Below are 19,518 nucleotides of genomic sequence, written 5' to 3'. Positions count from 1 at the left end.
ATACATTATCTCTGACATTTATCGTTTGTTGTAATTAGAGGGACCTGACGGCGTAGATCCCGTACGTCCAGGTGCGAACCCCGACATTCGGTGTTACAAATGGCACGATCTATAACGCGCAGACTCTATATTAAACACGAGCTATCAAACCGTTCTGACCTCCAACGACAAAAGCAGCGGCGAGTGTGTAGTATTTGTCACCGGATGAAAATCGGACTTGCAGTGTGCACCGTATGGAATAGATTGTTTCCTTCGACAAAGTACACCTTACATATCTGTTTTTGACGAAATAGAAGTATATATTGTATGTGATGCTCATCAGGGATATCTCGACATCGCACTTTATTGCAATAAAATATCAACAGAAATAAAAGAACATGTTCCTACATAAGTACATGTGTACTACTCGGCAATAACTAAAATTATTATATTTCTAGGTTATTCGATTCAAATCGATGATGAATTGGAAAGTCTGTCGAATGTCTGAACCGTTGGTAGATAGGCTTCACAGACATCTAATCATGTAAGTAAATGAGGGCACAAAGTCTATAATGTACATTAACGCTTGGTCGCGTGTCGGGATGTTAGGTTTAACACAAATCTGTGAAAAAACGTCCACTTTCACTTAAATATATACGCCCTCCTGAACAGGACAGTGCTTTTTCATGAGGATTTGGAGCCTGGTGTTGGAGTAAGCAACTGGAGACAAGAATGTAATAGCCAATAACGTTAATGAGATCACCGATCGTCCATATCCTATTCCCCGTATCACTCCGCCGTATCCCTCAGGACAATGATGTCATTGTATCACTCTGCGTCCATCGTAATGTAGATTTGATCGTGCACGCAACTATCGCGGACAACTTATATATACTTGTTATCTCAGCAACGGTTATGTTACGTAAGTATATTGTAGCATTACTATGTGACTTCAAACTAAAATATATCTACAGGCTCATAACAAAGGCTGATGGCTACTTTGATTAAATACGTGCATGGCATAAATAGAGGATACTTGATGGTGTCGCCAGTAATACATGTAACAAATATATTTTGCGCAGCACGAGTGAAAAATATCAAAATATTAGCCACACGAGTGAAATATATTTGTTATTACTGAAGACACAATTAAATTTTCTATTTATTATATTTTTAAAGCATAAAACATGAAAAATGTAATGCATTAAAAAAGGGCAGGAATCAGGAGCGTAATAATTAGCGTCATATCCTAATGACGTCACACTTGACAAAAAAGGCTGCGCGCCTTTTTGAATGGGATACTCAACGCAATTCCGACGTTTTATGCTGTTTTCTGGTATTATTGCTTATAAAAATGTTATCAATTGTATGATCCAAACATTTACCATAACAACCACTTATTCTACCGTCGCTTCATTTAAATCTGAACAAAAAACCGTTGCCTTTGAATGCAGCGAATAGAAGATACCGTTATGACTGGTCAATATCAAAAAGTGATATTTTCACACTGTGAAAATATCACTTTTGATATTTGTCACAGTGTGAAAGATATCAGTTATATAAAGTTGATAGAATCCTATATGTCACTGGCCAAAATGTAATAAATCCATCGTCTGACCACATATGGACGCTATATCTCTCGTTTCATCTTTGGCCTATATCCCTCAATCTGACACCATATTACATGTAACCTTCGTCTGAACACATATGGACTATATCCCTCGACTGACCACACATGACTTATATCCCTCTTTTGAACACGTATGTACCAATTCCCTCGTCTGACTAAACATGGACTTTGTCCCTCGTCCGAACACATATGAACTAAATCCCTCATCTGACCACATCTATGGACTATATCCCTCCTCTGACCACATATAGGCTGTATCCCTTGTCTGATCACATATTGACTATATCCCTCGTTTGACCTCATATGGACAATATCCCTCTTCTAACATATGGACTATTTCTATCGTCTGACCACATTTGAACTACATCTCATCACATACAGACCTTGATTATGTGATATACTACCCTGTCTCCAGCATACATACACACTTGCACGCTTACACAACACACATGGAGGCACGTCCTTAAATGACCTTAGATGTTAATAGGACGTTAAACAAAATAAAACCAAACCAAACCTCTTGTCTGAACACATATACCAATAGTCTTTGTACATGTATTGACACATACAATAAATTAAACTTCCAAACTCCTACATAAAATATCAATGGTAACGTGATGCTTGTAGTATTGAACTATAATATAATGTAGCTACATTGTACAGAAGTATGTCTATCTATGTAAATTTGACAACCTAAACTTGTCCACACTGTTGGAATTACAGATTTGCCCAATATGTACATTGTTCGTTTACAGTCGCTCCTAGCTAGTGAACTTTATATCGTGGTCCGCGAGTTTTCTGACAATGCGCATAACCAACACTCAATGTCTATATAGATATTACATTTGTACCCGTTATACACATATGTTAACTTTGTTTATAGATCGTTGTAATTGTGCAATGTGAAGTATAATGTATACGTATCTGTCGTACACATCAACAAAACAACGCTGATAGGCTGCTATTGAACATCATTTTAAGATTCTTTGATATTCCGTCTTTCGATTTCATCGTAATCACGAATATTCTTCATAACACGTCGAGGAAAATCCAATATTATTCGGTTGGGTAACATCACTGTACCCAAATCGTGACTCTTTTTGAATAAATAAATTTGTAAAATAAATTTTCTTTATACCATACTATTAGTTTTTGAAATATGTTTGTTTCATTTTTCATAAATAGATACTATCCAATTTTAATTTCTATCACACTTTGATATTTCGGGCGCGGGGTTCTATAAAAAGAACGTGAAATACCATCAGAGTTTCGTAGGCCCTTGAACCGGCGTTACTGTACCCTGCTCGGGACACTTCCGGTATTTTGGCGAATATTTTGGGATAGACGATCAATTTCGTCAGAAAATATGCATAGTTGAAATGTTTTAGAGTCAACGAGGGTTCTGATTAAATTTCTTCTCCAAACTAGCATTAGTTTTGATAAAATAGTTTTTTGAAAATGATATCCAAATAAAAAGCGTCTAGCGGCACGTAAATCAGGAAGTCTTGTTTGGTAATTAATCTTGTCTCTAAATTGTCCATGTAACGTAAATCAGCAGCAAATAACGCTTAATACAGTTTAATTGTCATCAAAAGTGTTATCAACTGAAAACTGTCTACATGAAAGTACTTCTTTGCATTGAATGACAATTTCTTGGGCCGTTTTCCCACTAGTGGCCTGTTTTGGGTACTGTCCCGATTTGGGTACAGTGACGGTACTGTGAAAAGGATATTATAATTACTTTCCTACACCCCAATGAATGTTTTTTTTCCATAAAGCTAAAGCAAAAATTGTTCAAAATTGAATTAGATTTAAAAAATATTTTTTCTGCTGCGCAATATAAAGCCTGATACAGTTTTTGTTTTTGAAAATGTAACTACTCTATGAACACCGAGAAAAAATTACCATAAATTCACCATTTTGTTCAAATCATCGATGTCTTAATATAGCAACAGTAGATGACGTTTAGGTTTGGTGCCATGGAGATCAGAAATGTAAATGCTGTGTATGGTTCCAACCAAATACCATGTAGGATGTGTTATAATCGTTCAAAATGTCCGAGCCCGTAATATCCTAAACAACAAAACGATAATTTTGAATTACTCACAAAATTGACTTTTTGAATGAGAAAAAATGAACCCACATATTTTCGATAATATTTTAAGATAAATCCTGAAATAATTCTCCCATGAGATACCCCAATACTGGAGATGATGACAGCGTCCGTGACAAGTTTCCCTGGAGCCATTTCGCGTGCTCCTATGTCTGCTATATTGCAATTAGCTATTTGGGACTTAGTGTACGGGGGCAATTTGTGGCCGACCACTTACTTGGCGCGTGGCTGTGACGGGTCGACGACGTGTGTGCTGTATACCGACTGGGCGCACTCACTCCCTAAAAGGACCATGTGACCTACGCACGAACCTATATCGTGCCGAATTTCGTGAAGCGACATCATCAGACATAAGGGAAAATAGCTGGCGACAAACTGAGCTCTTCAGTAACGCATTCATCTAGTGAGTTCAAGACATAATTAGCTTTATTTTCAAAGTAGCATTGAAACCAGTAAACAATGTTTGAAACTGTAATCAGTCTTCTTAGCAATCGTCACAAAGATTTAAAGAAACACCCAGTCAGTTCAGAGCTCGGACCTTTGAAAATTTGAGTCTTGGGAAAATGTATAACATGATTATCTGATGGTGGTTCACGGTGCGAGTTCCCGTCCTCTGTCACTAGGACTTTAAATCCCAAACAAAATATGCGAGTTATCTCCCTTAGTAACGTTTCCAGGACAAGGATATTCATCTTGTCTCTTCTATATATGTCACAGCAATAGGTCGGTTAATAATACTATCCATTATTTCTATATATACATGTAGTTATAAAATTAACGGTTCTTATCGTCAAATTAATGACTGCAGCATATTGTCTATGTCCGCCAGTTGCCATACATTGCGTGCTTACAGTTCTAACGATTGTACGTAGACTACAGCTTGTGGAAACACCTGTTTCAACACATCAAAAGGTTGTTGCTAAGTAATGTTTATTAAAACGCAATATATATCACCACACGAGTTAATTTAATAACCCTTTAATTTGGATCTACAAATTCGGTAAAATTCGATTGGTATTGACTCGTTCGATGGAAAACCATCCCATGCGATTTATTTTCTAATCTGTGTTTGTCACTGATTGAATATGAATTTTTCCTATATAAAAACAATACGATAAAATGTCATATTTCCCTAAAATTGCTTAAATATCTCCATCTGAGGTCTACATCCTCCCAACAAAAGGACTCGTCCCTGCAAGAATGAGGACTTCTCCCTCGTGAATATTTGTAGGCGAAGTAAATGAAATTTCAACCGCCTCGTGAAATAGTTTGTCCTTGAGGTGGGGGGTGGGGGACCATTAATATTCTCTTCCCCTTATACCCGTTCAACATTTTGTATACGTGCTTAAATACATTGTACATGTTATAAGGGTTGCTAAGAAGTGCTAGGCATATAAAATGAGTACGATATAAATGAAGATGCCCCTTTAAACTTTGACGGCCAAGACGCCAGTAACATTACCACACAGACGATGTCAATTTAATAAGATGTAATATGCTTTTTACCATGGACATAGTGTTTTTCTCTAGCGCGCAAGTTACCATAAAATGGAGAAAAAAATAGAAGTTGTCTGGCTTTCAGCATTATATAACACGCAGTCAACCGTGTTATAAATTCAAACAAGAATATACAGAAACAGTCGTAAAGTATTTCTACAATAATGACTTGTCACCCGATTGCTGTGGTACGTACCGTATAGACAAAGCGATTACCGTTCGCTGGTCCACGTATCCTCTCTATCAGTTCACAACTAATCCACTAAACTGTTTCAAACGTACTTTTATCAAATACTGGCGACAGAAACGCGTCCTGGGAGGGAGACAGGGTAGCGAACCCATCCAGGAGCGACTACCATTCCGTGAAGTCTAACTAAGTCAATGTTTACTCATGTGAATGATTTCTAGATTAAAAAAACAAAGAAATCGATCATTTGCAGTACCGAATGATTGGAAACCTATTTGTCGTGTGGGGTAAATATTGACACGGAATCTTGTGTTCTTGGTCTTAAAGCAATTATTTGAAAGCTAATTGATTAGTTTGAACAAGTATTTGCTACACAATACTGTTGTAAGCCGAGTTGGCTGATTTACATTGGCACAAGTCAGGGGGGACAATATAAACATTTCCAGAGATCCAAACCTACAAATAGATACATGTAGTAAATGTTTATATATTTTTGTTTAGTTACTAAATATTACTTCAGTACCATTGCTTGATCTGGTTGCACTTATTGTTTTAAGGCGACGGCTAAACGAGCATCAGCTAAAAGGTCACGGCCTTGCCGTATTTGTCGGTCTCCGGTACGGAGTATACATACAGGATGTACTCCTGATTAAAGCACGGCAATCAATAACGGCGCACCAATTTTCTCCACCCTTGAGAATTAAAAATCCGGTATATGTCTAAAAGCACAAGCTAGTTTAGTGCGACGTTTTCTTTCAGACCAATTAAAAGCACAGACAACAACAAAAATGTCCACCAATCCGTAACTCAACACAAACTCATTATCCGTCTTCTTTTCTAACACAACCAAATCATACGTTTCCACTTTCTCTCTCAAATGACAAAACGAGCATGTTCGTACCTGGACTTACTTACACCTGTATAAATCTCAAACACACAAATACAATCCTCTTACCGAACAAATCTATAAATAGAACCTAGAAGCAAAAGACGTTATCATGTATGGTTATCTCCTGCCTAGCAGAGCGACACACGTTTCTTGTCTGTATTGTCAAGCAATAGCTAATCGGCACGACGTCTCCCATGCAAGACGATGACGACGTTATAGCACCCGTCTTCATTTTCGTTGGAGAGCTGGTGTGAATTTCGATGTTACTCTGATACAAAAGATTGTATCTTTTCTCTTAAGTGGAAATGACACAGACGTATCGATTTCACAACATTGTAACCCTCTATACACGGGCACTTTAACCTCTCTAGATCGCCACATGTCCCTCTCTTAACAGACACGTTTACCTCTCTAGACCGACATATAAACCTCTATAGACCGAGAAATATCCTTCTATAAACAGGCGCACATGTACTTACTCTAGACTGGCATATATCCATATCTTAACAGACACATTATCCTCACTAGACCGACATGTTAACCTCTCTAGATCGATATATAAACCTCTCTAGACCTACATATATCAATATCTTAACAGACACATTAACCTCATTAGACCGACATGTTACCTCTCTAGATCGACATATAAACCTCTCAAGACCGATATATATGCATATCTTAACAGGCACATTAACCTCACTAGACCGACATGATAGCCTCTCTAGATCGACATATACACCTATATAGACCGACATATATCATTCTATAAATAGACACATATACATGTACCTCTCTAGACCGACACTTGAGTTTCTCTAGAGTAACATATATTCCTTTCTAAACACAGACATACCTGTATATATTTCTTAGCGCCAAATATTTTTCTTTAGACCGACACTCGCGCATCTCTAATTCGGCGCGCTTACCTCTCCAGACAGACAAATTAACGTCTCCAGAGTGACAAAACATCCCATCTATTCTAGAAAGTTGACCGCACTAGTTCGATATTACATGTAACCTCTCTATTGCCACAATTGTATCTCTCTTGGCCAACAAATCTCCCTCTCTCAACCGATATCCGTCCTTCTCTCGTCCCCTTTCTAGTCCGACACCACTCACTCTATCTAAACGACTCATTTCCTTCTCCCGACATACGCATCTCCCTCTAACCCGACAGGTGTAACTCTCTTGACACACTCACCTCTCCAGATCGGCAAATATCCTTTTTAAGACTGATACCTCTTCCTCTCCAATTCAGCATATTTCCCTCCCTTGACCGCCGTCTACTTCTCTAGATCGTCACGTTTGCCTCTCTGGGTAGAAATATCTCCCTCTCTAGACCGACAAATCTCCCTAAAGACGACCGACAATTTTCCCTGTCTAGACAGAAACATCTCCCTTTCTAGACCGATACTTCTCCTTGAAGACCAATAATTTGCCTCTCTAGACCGACAAATCTCCCTGTAGACGACCGACAATTGTCCCTGTCTAGACAGAAATATCTCCCTTTCTAGACCGATACTTCTCCTTGAAGACCGATAATTTGCCTCTCTAGACCGACAAATCTCCCTGTAGACGACCGACAATTTTTCCTGTCTGGACAGAAACATATCCCTTTCTTGACCAGAATATCGTTCGAGAAAGCGAATTACATGATCTTCGTAAATAAGAAAGGTCCGCACGAGAGTATCTGATATTTCACAGGGAATCTCTTCCCGTGGAACATTTGCTGACTTACTGATATCATATCAGTAAAATCAGTGTATTGTAAGATTTCTGTCGACAGCGCTGTTTACCCAACATGCAATCAATGAGCTTGAATCCTGCGATTCAAGGTTTATAACGAAACAAATCGTCACAAAAAGTATTGAACAGACATATGTCCACCTTTATTACTCTCTCTCTCTCTCTCCTATATAATATTACGAACAGATCACGCAACAGGAAATATTAAAAATCGCCCAAACTTATCCTGAAGATAGACGGACGTACACTGTAGAATATTACAGCTGCGGATTTTGGTGATATACAACACTGTAAGTAATTTTCGTAATTTCACACACCTGCCAGACGTAATATCCTACTCCAACATTCCGGAATACTCATTGTCCGAACTCTTAATAAGATAATGAAAAAAATGAGAGAGAGCAAAAAGAAAATAGACAGAGCCAGACAGGACAGAACAATGTTCACAAACCAATTACAAAGCGTCCGTATTTACAATACTCTGTTTTATGTACTAACCTCACAGGAAACACCAATCCACCAAATGCTACTTCGTTCGAATGTGGTTTTTTTTTCAAATTAAGGTAATGGTTCAAACAATTTAAATTATTTTATTACAAATGTAAATATTATTAAACAGTCGTTTAAGAATTTTTAAAAAGAAACATTTCTTAAAAACTACTTGTTGCATTACATTTGACAGAATATGAAGTAGTTTGAAAATAGAAATAAAAGAAAAAATAATACAAGAAAGCTACGAGTGTCGAACTGGGGACCTCGACATTTCCAAAGCACCCTCTATACAAGCACAGCATCAAAGTCAGCGTCCAATTTATATGAGCCACAAAGCATTTGAACACGTTAACAAGGGAAGTTACTCTAAGCCAGATAAAACCCTTTAGGTTGCTTCATCTTCTATATAAAGGGGAGATCACTCAAAGTAAACAAACTATAGGTGGAACTTTTCTCCTTAAATAAAACGGATGCAGTGGTATACCCTTTACCTAAGAAACCCGAGAAACGTTCTAAGAACTAAATAGGTCGGGGTTTCCTGAACGGAAATGGTAGGATATCCAGCTCAAAAGATGTAGGGACTTCAATCACCGAAATAGTAGAAACGATCAGCACTGCACGGGTAGAGAGTTCCTCTCACGAAACACCCTCATATCCGTCGATATTTGTCACAAGTTGCCATAGTTACACCGCAAATAGACCCAACCAATTGGTCTGTGTTGATGTTTGTGGTCGTAGCGTCTCTGACATCCATGTTAGGGAACCCGGTAAAATGCCATTACCATACCGATGCCAGCATACAAGGCACTCCGTTACAAAAGTAACGGCACACGACTTTATTGACGATTAGCGTCCATCAAAGTGCACAGATCTTTTCTACAGAATATTAGCCTCGGTAATCAGTCGTGATTTGGCTGAATCCTGTGACGCTAACACCAGTTAGGATTGACAGCATTATCAGAGTACTGTCTTCTTTAACAGAAAGCTCATTCTGTATTGTGTCACAATTTCTACTTGACTTATACTATTTCTACTGCCTGTTGAGCAGGATTAAAACCGTAGAATTAAAAAAAAATCAAATAATTATGTGAATTCGGTTTTGCAGTTTCCTCCTCGGAGACGACATTTGGGCAAGCTAACCATGCTTCTCTCGACCATGCGCCGGACTGTTTCTTTGACGCAAGGAGACTGACCGTAGTATGACATTACTTAACGAAAAAATCGTTGAGATATATTCGCCTGGAAGGAAAGCGCAACCAGGCTTGATGTAAAACTAGTTAGCAGCGTTAGTAATTTCTTTACGCGAACTCTGAGAGCGAATTAATCTGATTGATAACAGGATTACAACAATTTGATTTGTCACGTGATCGGAGCAAACCGGAAGGATCATGATGTCAAAATATAGCTGGTCTAATGAGTCGTGTTCGCTTAGACGCTTAGTTTCACATGCTGCTATTTAGCTGATTACAAAAAGGATTTTGTATAGTTGTATCTTTCCATGATATATGTCTATCAAATTGCCACTTAAATTTCACCATTATCGCATGCTTGTCTGTACATTTAATTATTGTGTTGGTGAGATAGAGGGGGAACAGAGAGGGATATGTAATGGTCTCCACGTCAAGAGTCCTGGCTACATGACATAGGCAAAACACAAACCTAATAAAACGGTTATATTGCATTTGGATAATTCGATAGATGGACCGAACTCGGACAGAAACATTTTAACGAACACTCCGCCAAACATAACGTAATGTGTTACACAATAACAGCATAGATCTAACTAATAACAAATTACAAACCGTTTACCCTCGTGTGTATACTGGTCTATGTAATCAAGTTTTAAAAGTGTGCAAATGTCATCTCATATCAAATTAATGTAAAAATAAAACTTCACTGCGAGTGGAGTCATGCCACAAAATTAAGCCAAGTCGAGCTTGTCACCTCTCATACGTCATAAAATATAGATAATTCCTACACTTCATTTTATTAAGTTACTTCTACCATGTCGTAACATGTACCACACAAAAGAGTGGCATGTGCCTTGCTATCGCTTTGATGGACAGAAAGGTATACTGCTGATTATACATTTATAAGTATGGTATACATAATGTATAGGATTCACCTGGCACTGGGTAACTCCAGGTCACACGTGTACATAGTATATTTTAGTGGAATGCGTCACAAATCGATCATGGTTTTCTTACCTGTCTAAGTCAGGTCATCAATTCAGGAATCGAGTGATTTTGAGGAAGACGAACTCTTATGTGTTCAGAGAGTAAAATAAACCAATTTGGGACAGACTGGCCATTCCTACAGATGTAAATACCGCGAACATGTACGTGGGAGGCTCTTGTGACGGGTCAGAAAAGGGCGACATTGTAGATACCAAATCTCGTTAATCTGCTGTATGTAATTAATCTTTCCAATCTGCAGTAAGCCAGTCTGACGACACGGCTGTTTGCACCTAATCTCTAGCGACATCATGCCAATTTTCAAATCGGAATTAGATGGAAATTAATGGGAATTACATTGCACTATTTCTTTCCGATTTTCGCGACACTATTGTTAAAGCCAACATCGACGATCGGAGAATAATTACCCTTGTAAAATAGTTCTATGTTTCTGCAATGGCGCGTGCTGTCTCACCTCGCTTTCCGGATAATGGAGGTTACACTTCTGGTTATATTTCAATACAAAGCATGTTACAATGTAAACACTTACCGCTCATGTTGACTGTTCCCGAAAAAAAATACTATAAAATATTCTAAAACCAGGACCCCGATATTGTCTGGTTTATATGTTGAAAACGTACTGAAACAGACTGGAACAATTTTATAGCCATGACGTTTTTTTAAATAGTTTTACATTTTTATCATTAAAATACATAAAATATACATGCACACCTTTAAGCATGCGGAGAGACTATTTTGTAAAATAGACAATGATAATTATGGATCATAGTGAACACAAATATAATGTACCTGATAAAGACATTACAGTAATATGTTAATTCGAATAACTTTCCCACTCAAAATACCTAACTTGCAGCCTATATCCGGAAACCCTCTTACCCCGGAATTATTCATCATTAAAAGTCATAACGCGTATACGTACCAACAATATATTGTTATTTAATAACACTTAAATTAGAGGCGAGTCTACAAATAACATCACGAATAATCTCGAAATCCGGATTATATGAACATTGTTGCCATACATGATTTAATGTTTTAATGCATGAACAGTGTTGCTATATAGCTTCCTGTGTATAAACATGTGTAAGTTCGATAGGCCTACATGATGTAATACCATTGCAGTGATATTGGATGTAACACCTGTATACATACATGTACGAATGGTGCAGTGCTACATGATAAGTAATTATCATAAATGAATACTTAAGAATTATATGAGAAGCAATATCTCCGAACAGTAAGTTACACTTAAAACACAAGCCGATGTAGTTTTGGCATCAGATTGAAACAAAAAATCACGATATAATGAAAACAAATTTAGCAATCTGGAATTTAATTGACAATTTGCATGGTAATAAGCTTTCATTCACTTCATGTAGAATACTATAACTTACATGTTAAGTATAAAACGTTTTGTTTCCTTCCTTCTCTCCATCCGCGTTGCCGTACATCAAGCCTCTTTAAAGCAATAGTTGAATTTAAATTTCCTTTATATTTTACATGGACCATCAATCTTTGAAGTATTGTTCCAAAATGGGGGATACAGTTGTTTTTTTCTAAAATTGCCAGCGTCACTCATTTTCCCAGCTTCAAACGATCCCTGCCGTGAGTAACTTTGTAATGCTTACTTTAGCTGAAAAGTCTTACCCATGTCAATAACATTTGCGCTAAATTCTTCCAATTAGATCGATATTGATTTGAACATCGAATTAGCAAACCTAACGAGCCCTCTTGTGTGTTGGTTATACTAAAGTCTATTCCTTGTATATCATGTTACAGATGTATTATCGGGATACAGTTACAGATAATGTCACTAGCATTCTGGTCAATGGGTCAACGTTTAACAGCTGTTAGCTGATCATTAAGAAACAGACAATGTTCAGCAAATGGTAGGTTATTGAAATAATTCCCATAACCTGTATGTGCTTAGTCTAAAGTACACGTCACTTTCACTCCAACATCACTGTACATAGTCACTCTTGATGATGTTTAACCGATTAAAAACAAATATTTCTAAGAAAAATATTCCAATTCTAACTATTGGATTGATTGTATTTAGTCTTTTCCATTTACTTTTCAAACCAAACTCATCAAAAAGATATGTTTATAATTACATTTCAGCGTATCTCAGTAGATTTATATAACCAGTACGATGTAAAGCGACGAATACAGTAGTTACGCAATCTTATGTACAGTGGGAGTCTGGTCGCATAGGCAATACATGTATTTCAATTGAAACGTTTTTATGCATCATATTCATTTCTTTCTTTTTTATAAAAACTATTAAGCACAAAAAGACGGTTATCAGACGATAATGTCCTTAGACTAATCCGTATTTAGTCTCGTTCAACCAGACGCTTAATCACTTGTGCAAACAACAAGAGTCTGGTTGAATGAGACCTATCCGTACTCCGAATCAACTTCATAGAGAATTATAGTTGTCTATGTATAGTTACTACATATATATATACGCGTACGACTGTATTTTTTTTTTTGTTTGTTAAATTGAGTGTTTTGAATTTGGTTGTATCCCTGTTAAAAAGAATTGACGGTCCTGTATATTACAATTAGCTTAAGGGTGTATTGTGGTAGTACACTGTTAATTTGTATGAACAGCTGTTCATGTTCACGACGACAACACCAACGAAACACGCCGACGGCACAGGACCACGTGCACGTGTCTCATGCGGATGTGATTCGTAGCTAACTGATACGGAGGGGATTGGCCAGACATCGCTGTGACCAGTATTCAATATCGTTCAAAAAACCTACAAAAAAAACCAAGTTTTAATAAGTCATCACTGAGCAATACCACGGACTATACCCATTCCCCGCTGATTGTGTTCAGATGAGAGATAACACTAGTTGGAAATGCTCTGCTGCTTCCAAAATAAATTTAACAGTGACCTACTTTTGTCTCTTAGAACTTATCCTATGCTAGCAATTTTGACTGAAAATTCTCGTGTGCTAATTTGATAAAGCAAGCTTCAAGCGAATTATAAAGACACTGCGTGGAAACTGTTCTGGTTAGAGTAACAGCGCTTTCAACCTTTGGATTTGAACAAAAAAGCGATCCCATGCGAATGTTTGGACAAGGATACTCTGTTCGAAAAACAGTTACTGTCTGAAAACTTGTTGTTCACTAGTGTCGCATACCTAAGTAACAGTGATCCTTCAAAAACATCAAATGAAAATGTGTCAAGGACTTATTAGAAGTATATATTATATTCGGTAGGCACGTGATACTTTTCACATGCACACCAATGCTGATACAGGTTTTTTTCAGCAAGGAAAGCTTGTGTAATGTTAACTTTGAATTAATCACTTGCTTTTCGCCAAGCGGCTGGGGTTCGATTCCCCGATAGGAAACAAATAGGTATGGGGTCACCTGCCCAAACACGTGGGTTTGCTCCTGGTACTCCGGTTTCCTCCCACAGTAAGACCCCGACGCGCTAACATCCGGGCCAACAAGAGTGATTAGTATAGTCTGTAAATGAATAAAGTTTATAACTTTAAATTCACCGATTTTTCACAATCGGGCGGAAACGAATTTTGTATTTAAATCCACGTACTAATACCTAGATGTCTCCTTCATTGAATATGGCAGTCTGACCTTAAACGCAACCATTTCTGGCAGGGGACCTCTGCCTGACGTGCGAGTGTTAGTGAGCTAAAGTGTCTAGATTTATGGTGTAGACACTTATTTTTTTTAATTTAGATCACCAAAGTTCGTTGTATTGGTTACATGTACATTGACCTTTAACTGTTTTACATTAAATACAATCGCAGAAAATTTGATTGAGCCATACGTGTTTTTGCGCTGACAGTTATAATTACATGTATAGTAACAGTAAACGAGATCTTTGACCTTAAGACCTGAAAAGCAACCGGTGCGACGACTTCGGGTATTGAACCCCTGGTCCACCAAATGGAACTGTGGCTAGTGGACAAGAAAATATGTTCTATTTGCTATAATAACAGGGATATTGGCCTTTGACATAAAAAGCAATCAAATTCGTGTACTATTGGCAAGGAACCTCTGCTTGACGTTTAGGTGTGATTTGCCGTGGTAACTCAACTAATTGTACGAACTTTTCATTTAAACCATAACCTTTTAGCCTGATGGGTAATACATGCTAGTGTTTTGGATAAGGCAGCACTGTATTGGGTTTGAATCTGATTTAGCTAACTTAAGTTATTGTGAAGTAATCGGTTTTCTATTGAACAGTGACCTTGGCCTTATAATATTACCTGTTAACAAACTAGTCCTTTACGATACGACTATACATAATAGAGCGTTAATCTCGAACACTTGCAGCAAAATCGAGGCTACAATTGTAATTCATCGGCGTCATGTACTATATGTGCTGATAGGAACAAATTAACTGTGGTACACTACGCCCACAAAACTTGATTGGGCAGGACAGAGGTTAGTTAGAGATAGGCTGATCATTTTTCAGATTCATAATGTGGTGAACGTCGGGTTACAAGGGTCATAAATGCCGTGAACTGCGCACGACACCAACTCATTAGTCGAGGCACGTCTTCTTATCGGAATAGTTGCGTATTTATTGAGTTATAAAAGGGTTCATTATATTTCATCCAGTAAAAAGGGCAATTAGGAAGTAAATGATATTCTTAAGGAACATGTTTTATGTAAATACAAAACGAAGCAATCAAGGAGCGCGGTTGTATTGTTTTAGATACAGCCATCTCTTTATATCCTTTCACACAGATATGTTTTCATCGTGACCATGTGCTTTGCTTCTCAAGTTGTCTGTTTGTATTGACCGTCGGCTAGGAATCTTAGATGACCACGTGTTAAGATCCCTGCAGTGACCGCGTGTGGTATTCTCATGGGCTAGCCAACTCCCACATTCTTGCACACCAAAATGATGGCATACTTATAAACACGTATAAACTGTTTTCTTTCCAGGCCAATTACACCAAGCCTCCTCCACTCATTCCTTACTGTAACCTTTCGGCAATGAAAGAGGTCGATAGGTTCGACATATACATGCATATAATTCTGATACAATAGTTGTACAGATTGTTCAATCTTAACACAGTCCGACGACATGGTTTTGTCGAACTGCTGAAATATCAGTAGATATACAAATGAAGCACAAAACACATCTATTTGTAAAATTATTAAGGCGGCACATTTGATTAAAACCTGCTCATGTATGCAGAAGTAGTAAAAGAGAAAGGCATCGAGATTATTGCACGAACAAAATGTAGGGCCCTCCAGCACTAACTTAACAGTACCGATGTCGTACTAATGGCGACCACGACTGATTACGAGACAGCATATGTATTACCGCGACTGACTAATACGGTACCGAGAACGTACTTCTGTACACGTCGGTGAAGGGAAGTGGAAGATGACGAAGGCTTATCTTGATGTTGGTTGATGATATCCAGCTTTGATCAGGTTCTGTACACGTAATTTTAATTGAACAGACAGGCCTTCGTGTCATCGTACCATATTTAATGTGTAACATACTATTTTCTTCCTCTAAATATATTCTAATTAGGTTGAGCAGTTCATGTTAAGTCAGTCCAGACATGTTTTATATATTATATAATAGTCTGCCAGAATTGTGTAAATGTTTTCAACTTTCCTTCTCGTGCGTATACCAGGCGACATTTTAATACTAGCGTAGGTTCGTCGTGGAGTACAATCATGTACACATATTCCGTTAGTAAACGGGCAGCCCCGCCAGTACATTCTGGGTATACACATTACGTCATGACGAAGTCTCTATGAAAAATAAGACCTGCAACCATCCCACTACATGATCGTGTGAGATGACTTATGCTGGACTAAAGTTACTGTAGGATTGGGACTATTGGACAGAAATCAGTATCTTTTCCGTTCTACACGTTTTTGCTTTAGTCTAAGTAGATCTGCCGTTAATAAGTATTCTACCTTGTGGCATAATCTATAGCAACTGTCAATAAAATCTTGTTTTATCCCTTCTTAAGACTTTAAAGAAGCTTTACGTTGAATGTCTCTTATCATTGAGAGTGTATACGTAACACGCGTCGAATCACCGAGTGTGACGCTTGCTATATATATGTCTAATACCATTGAGAGTATGACGCTTGTACTATATATAACAACCGCTATTAAGACGCTTGCGATTTTTATCTGAAGTATTTGATTTGCATTTTGAAAGACTATATCTTCAACACATACTCTGATATGTTTGTTAACAGACCAGACAGCAAGATTGATGTTGAAAATGACTTTACGGCATTCTTCAAGTTAAATGATGATAAAGATATTGAAAAGATATGTATATATTATAGTTTATACACCTGAATACTATATTTAGGGACACATTTTACCAGCCCCCTTCCAATAATGCCCTCAGAATCAAACAGGCGTCCCTTCACCTAGTGTCGCCCCTAACCTAATCCTCGCTGTGACGTATCAGACCACGCGGCTTACCCTACCCTGAAGGTGGATCAGGAGGCATCGATCAGTTGGGGACATCTATTCTTGTAACGCTTAGTTAATGTACAATGGGGTGTGTAATTACCTTTATTCATCTATAATTTAGAAATTGAAATGTTTGGATAACAAAGCCCGTCGTTTTTATGGAAATAATTGGATAGTGTTATGTGATATATAATCAATTTAATACGGTCATAATTAATTAGTAAGCACCTAGTACTATCATACTCCGTACAAACTCGACAAGTAAACTAACATCATAGCCGGAAAAGTATCGTCATATATTATTGCGCCATTATAAAAGGTACAATGTGAATCGATGGTAACATTATCCATGGGGCTATTGATACCTATGGTATATCATTTGTATAAACATTCGAATTGCCGCCCTATCTAGCTAGAACACACTGGTCCATGCTGCTTTACAATACACGTATTTAGAACTCACACAATCAATTTCATGCGGTACATTAAGTGCAATATGAGGAGTTCAAATAAACTGCATTATCAGGCGCTATTTACTGGCTCTAAGCCACCTCGCCAATACCTCCATGTATGTGCTTGTCTGTGTGCGTGTATCGGTAGCATATTAATGTTATCTTTTGCTATCGGACTGCGCCCCGGACTGACGGCACTCCTTCCCATATTACTAGCTTATTTGAACGTTACAACATATACTGTACAATCCAAGATCAGTATATACACCGTGGTTATTCGGAATTGAACCCCGGTCGCCTATACGGAAAGGATGTTTATCACCCGGTCACATCCGGCTATGATATCCACGGGACAAGGCGTATTCATGGTATCATCATAAACCAGACAAAGCGTATACAGGTTATCATTAATTATTCACAGGACTAGGTCTTTATTATTGTACTATTAAACAGCGAACCTGAAAGTTCATCATTTTACACACACTCCCATACGACGACGACAGAGAACCCGCAGCCTTATACACGTACTAAAACTGATATTTCTGAGGTTCAACGTGAGACCATGTTGAGATCTAAAACTGAAAAAAAATCTTATTCCTAACGTTGATATTTCTCTGCTTGTCATATGCTATTTTTCTCCCATACTTTCTTTGAAAATGAATCCTACTCAATTTTAACTCAAGCTGTAGTTAAAGGCACCACGACAATCCTATGTGACACATGTATACATCTGAGCAGAGCATTTATCGACACTCGCTACGTGCACAAAACTAAAACATAATGAGTTATAGATACATTTTAATAAAAAAAAAATTTTTTTTAGTAAATATGTCATTTTTTGCACGTGTACCAAACTTGATGACATGATGATTGTTTGACATGGATACACTGAGAAATGGGATAAAGTTTGCTTGCTACTTGAATTTCTCACAAAAGTAGCCCCACGCAGTAAAGGATCACTTTTCTATTACCGTATAAATGGCGTGTGAATGTTGATATTAGACAGGATCATACGATCTCTATTGCAGACAATTAAAGCCATAGACTCGCTTGTAGAATATTTGTTTACTTTGTGTCTTTTACATTTTGTATCTGATAAAAAAGAGCCAAACATGTTTATATTACGTATTAGAAAACGATTCAAGCTTTCATATGTGTCGCCTCAAAAATGTTATTCCATAACCGTTTCACGTGTGCAAAGAAAACAAGAAGGGTGTATCATTCTGGACAGGTCTGGGACAAGGAAATCCCACACGAGGAAAGCAATTAATTCCATTCGGTAACTTCTTTTTTCTAACCCTGAACAGGAAGTACGCAAAATGACGTAATGAAACGTGAAGACATACATTTATTATATCGGTATGATTCATGACGTCATTGAATAGAAAAATTACCAAAACAACAGTCAGTAAATAACATGGTCTCAAGGAAATAATTAATTTTCAAAGTGATATGGTGTGGTCCTTTTGTACACTGCTCAAGGTTTTAAAGTATACCATTGGTATACATTGCATGTCCAATCCTTCGGATAAGTTCTCTGTTTATCTGTACGTTCTACAGTAGGTCTTGACTTGTAACATTATCAATATCAGATTTTTTTTAAACTCCTGGAGAATGTCAGTATCATGTAGCTATGATTGATATTAAAATATTACCATCAGGAGTAGAATTACATCAGAACGAGTAAGGTCAGGTTTTGTCCAAGCTTTGTAGTATCAATGTCAGTTTAAAAAAAAACTCATGGAGAATGTTAATATCATGTAGCTATGACTGATATTAAAGTATTACCATCAGGAGTAGAATTACATCAGAACGAGTAAGGTCATGTTTTGTCCAAGCATTGTAGTATCAATGGCAGTTTTTTACAAAAAAACTCATTGAGAATGT

The 19,518-nt window shown here is 37.5% G+C and overlaps 1 protein-coding gene across 2 annotated transcripts in view; it reads right to left on the bottom strand.

The window, feature by feature from the left end:
* LOC110463486 (5-hydroxytryptamine receptor-like) overlaps window positions 1–19,518 on the bottom strand; it is an 82,196-nt gene that overhangs the window by 5,991 nt on the left and 56,687 nt on the right. The window lies entirely within an intron of this gene.

The sequence above is a fragment of the Mizuhopecten yessoensis genome, unplaced genomic scaffold, assembly GCF_002113885.1.
Source record: "Mizuhopecten yessoensis strain PY_sf001 unplaced genomic scaffold, ASM211388v2 scaffold10911, whole genome shotgun sequence".
Lineage (NCBI taxonomy): Eukaryota > Metazoa > Mollusca > Bivalvia > Pectinida > Pectinidae > Mizuhopecten > Mizuhopecten yessoensis.
Note: the sequence above shows the minus strand (reverse complement) of the source record. Positions and strands in the feature narration are given on the sequence as shown.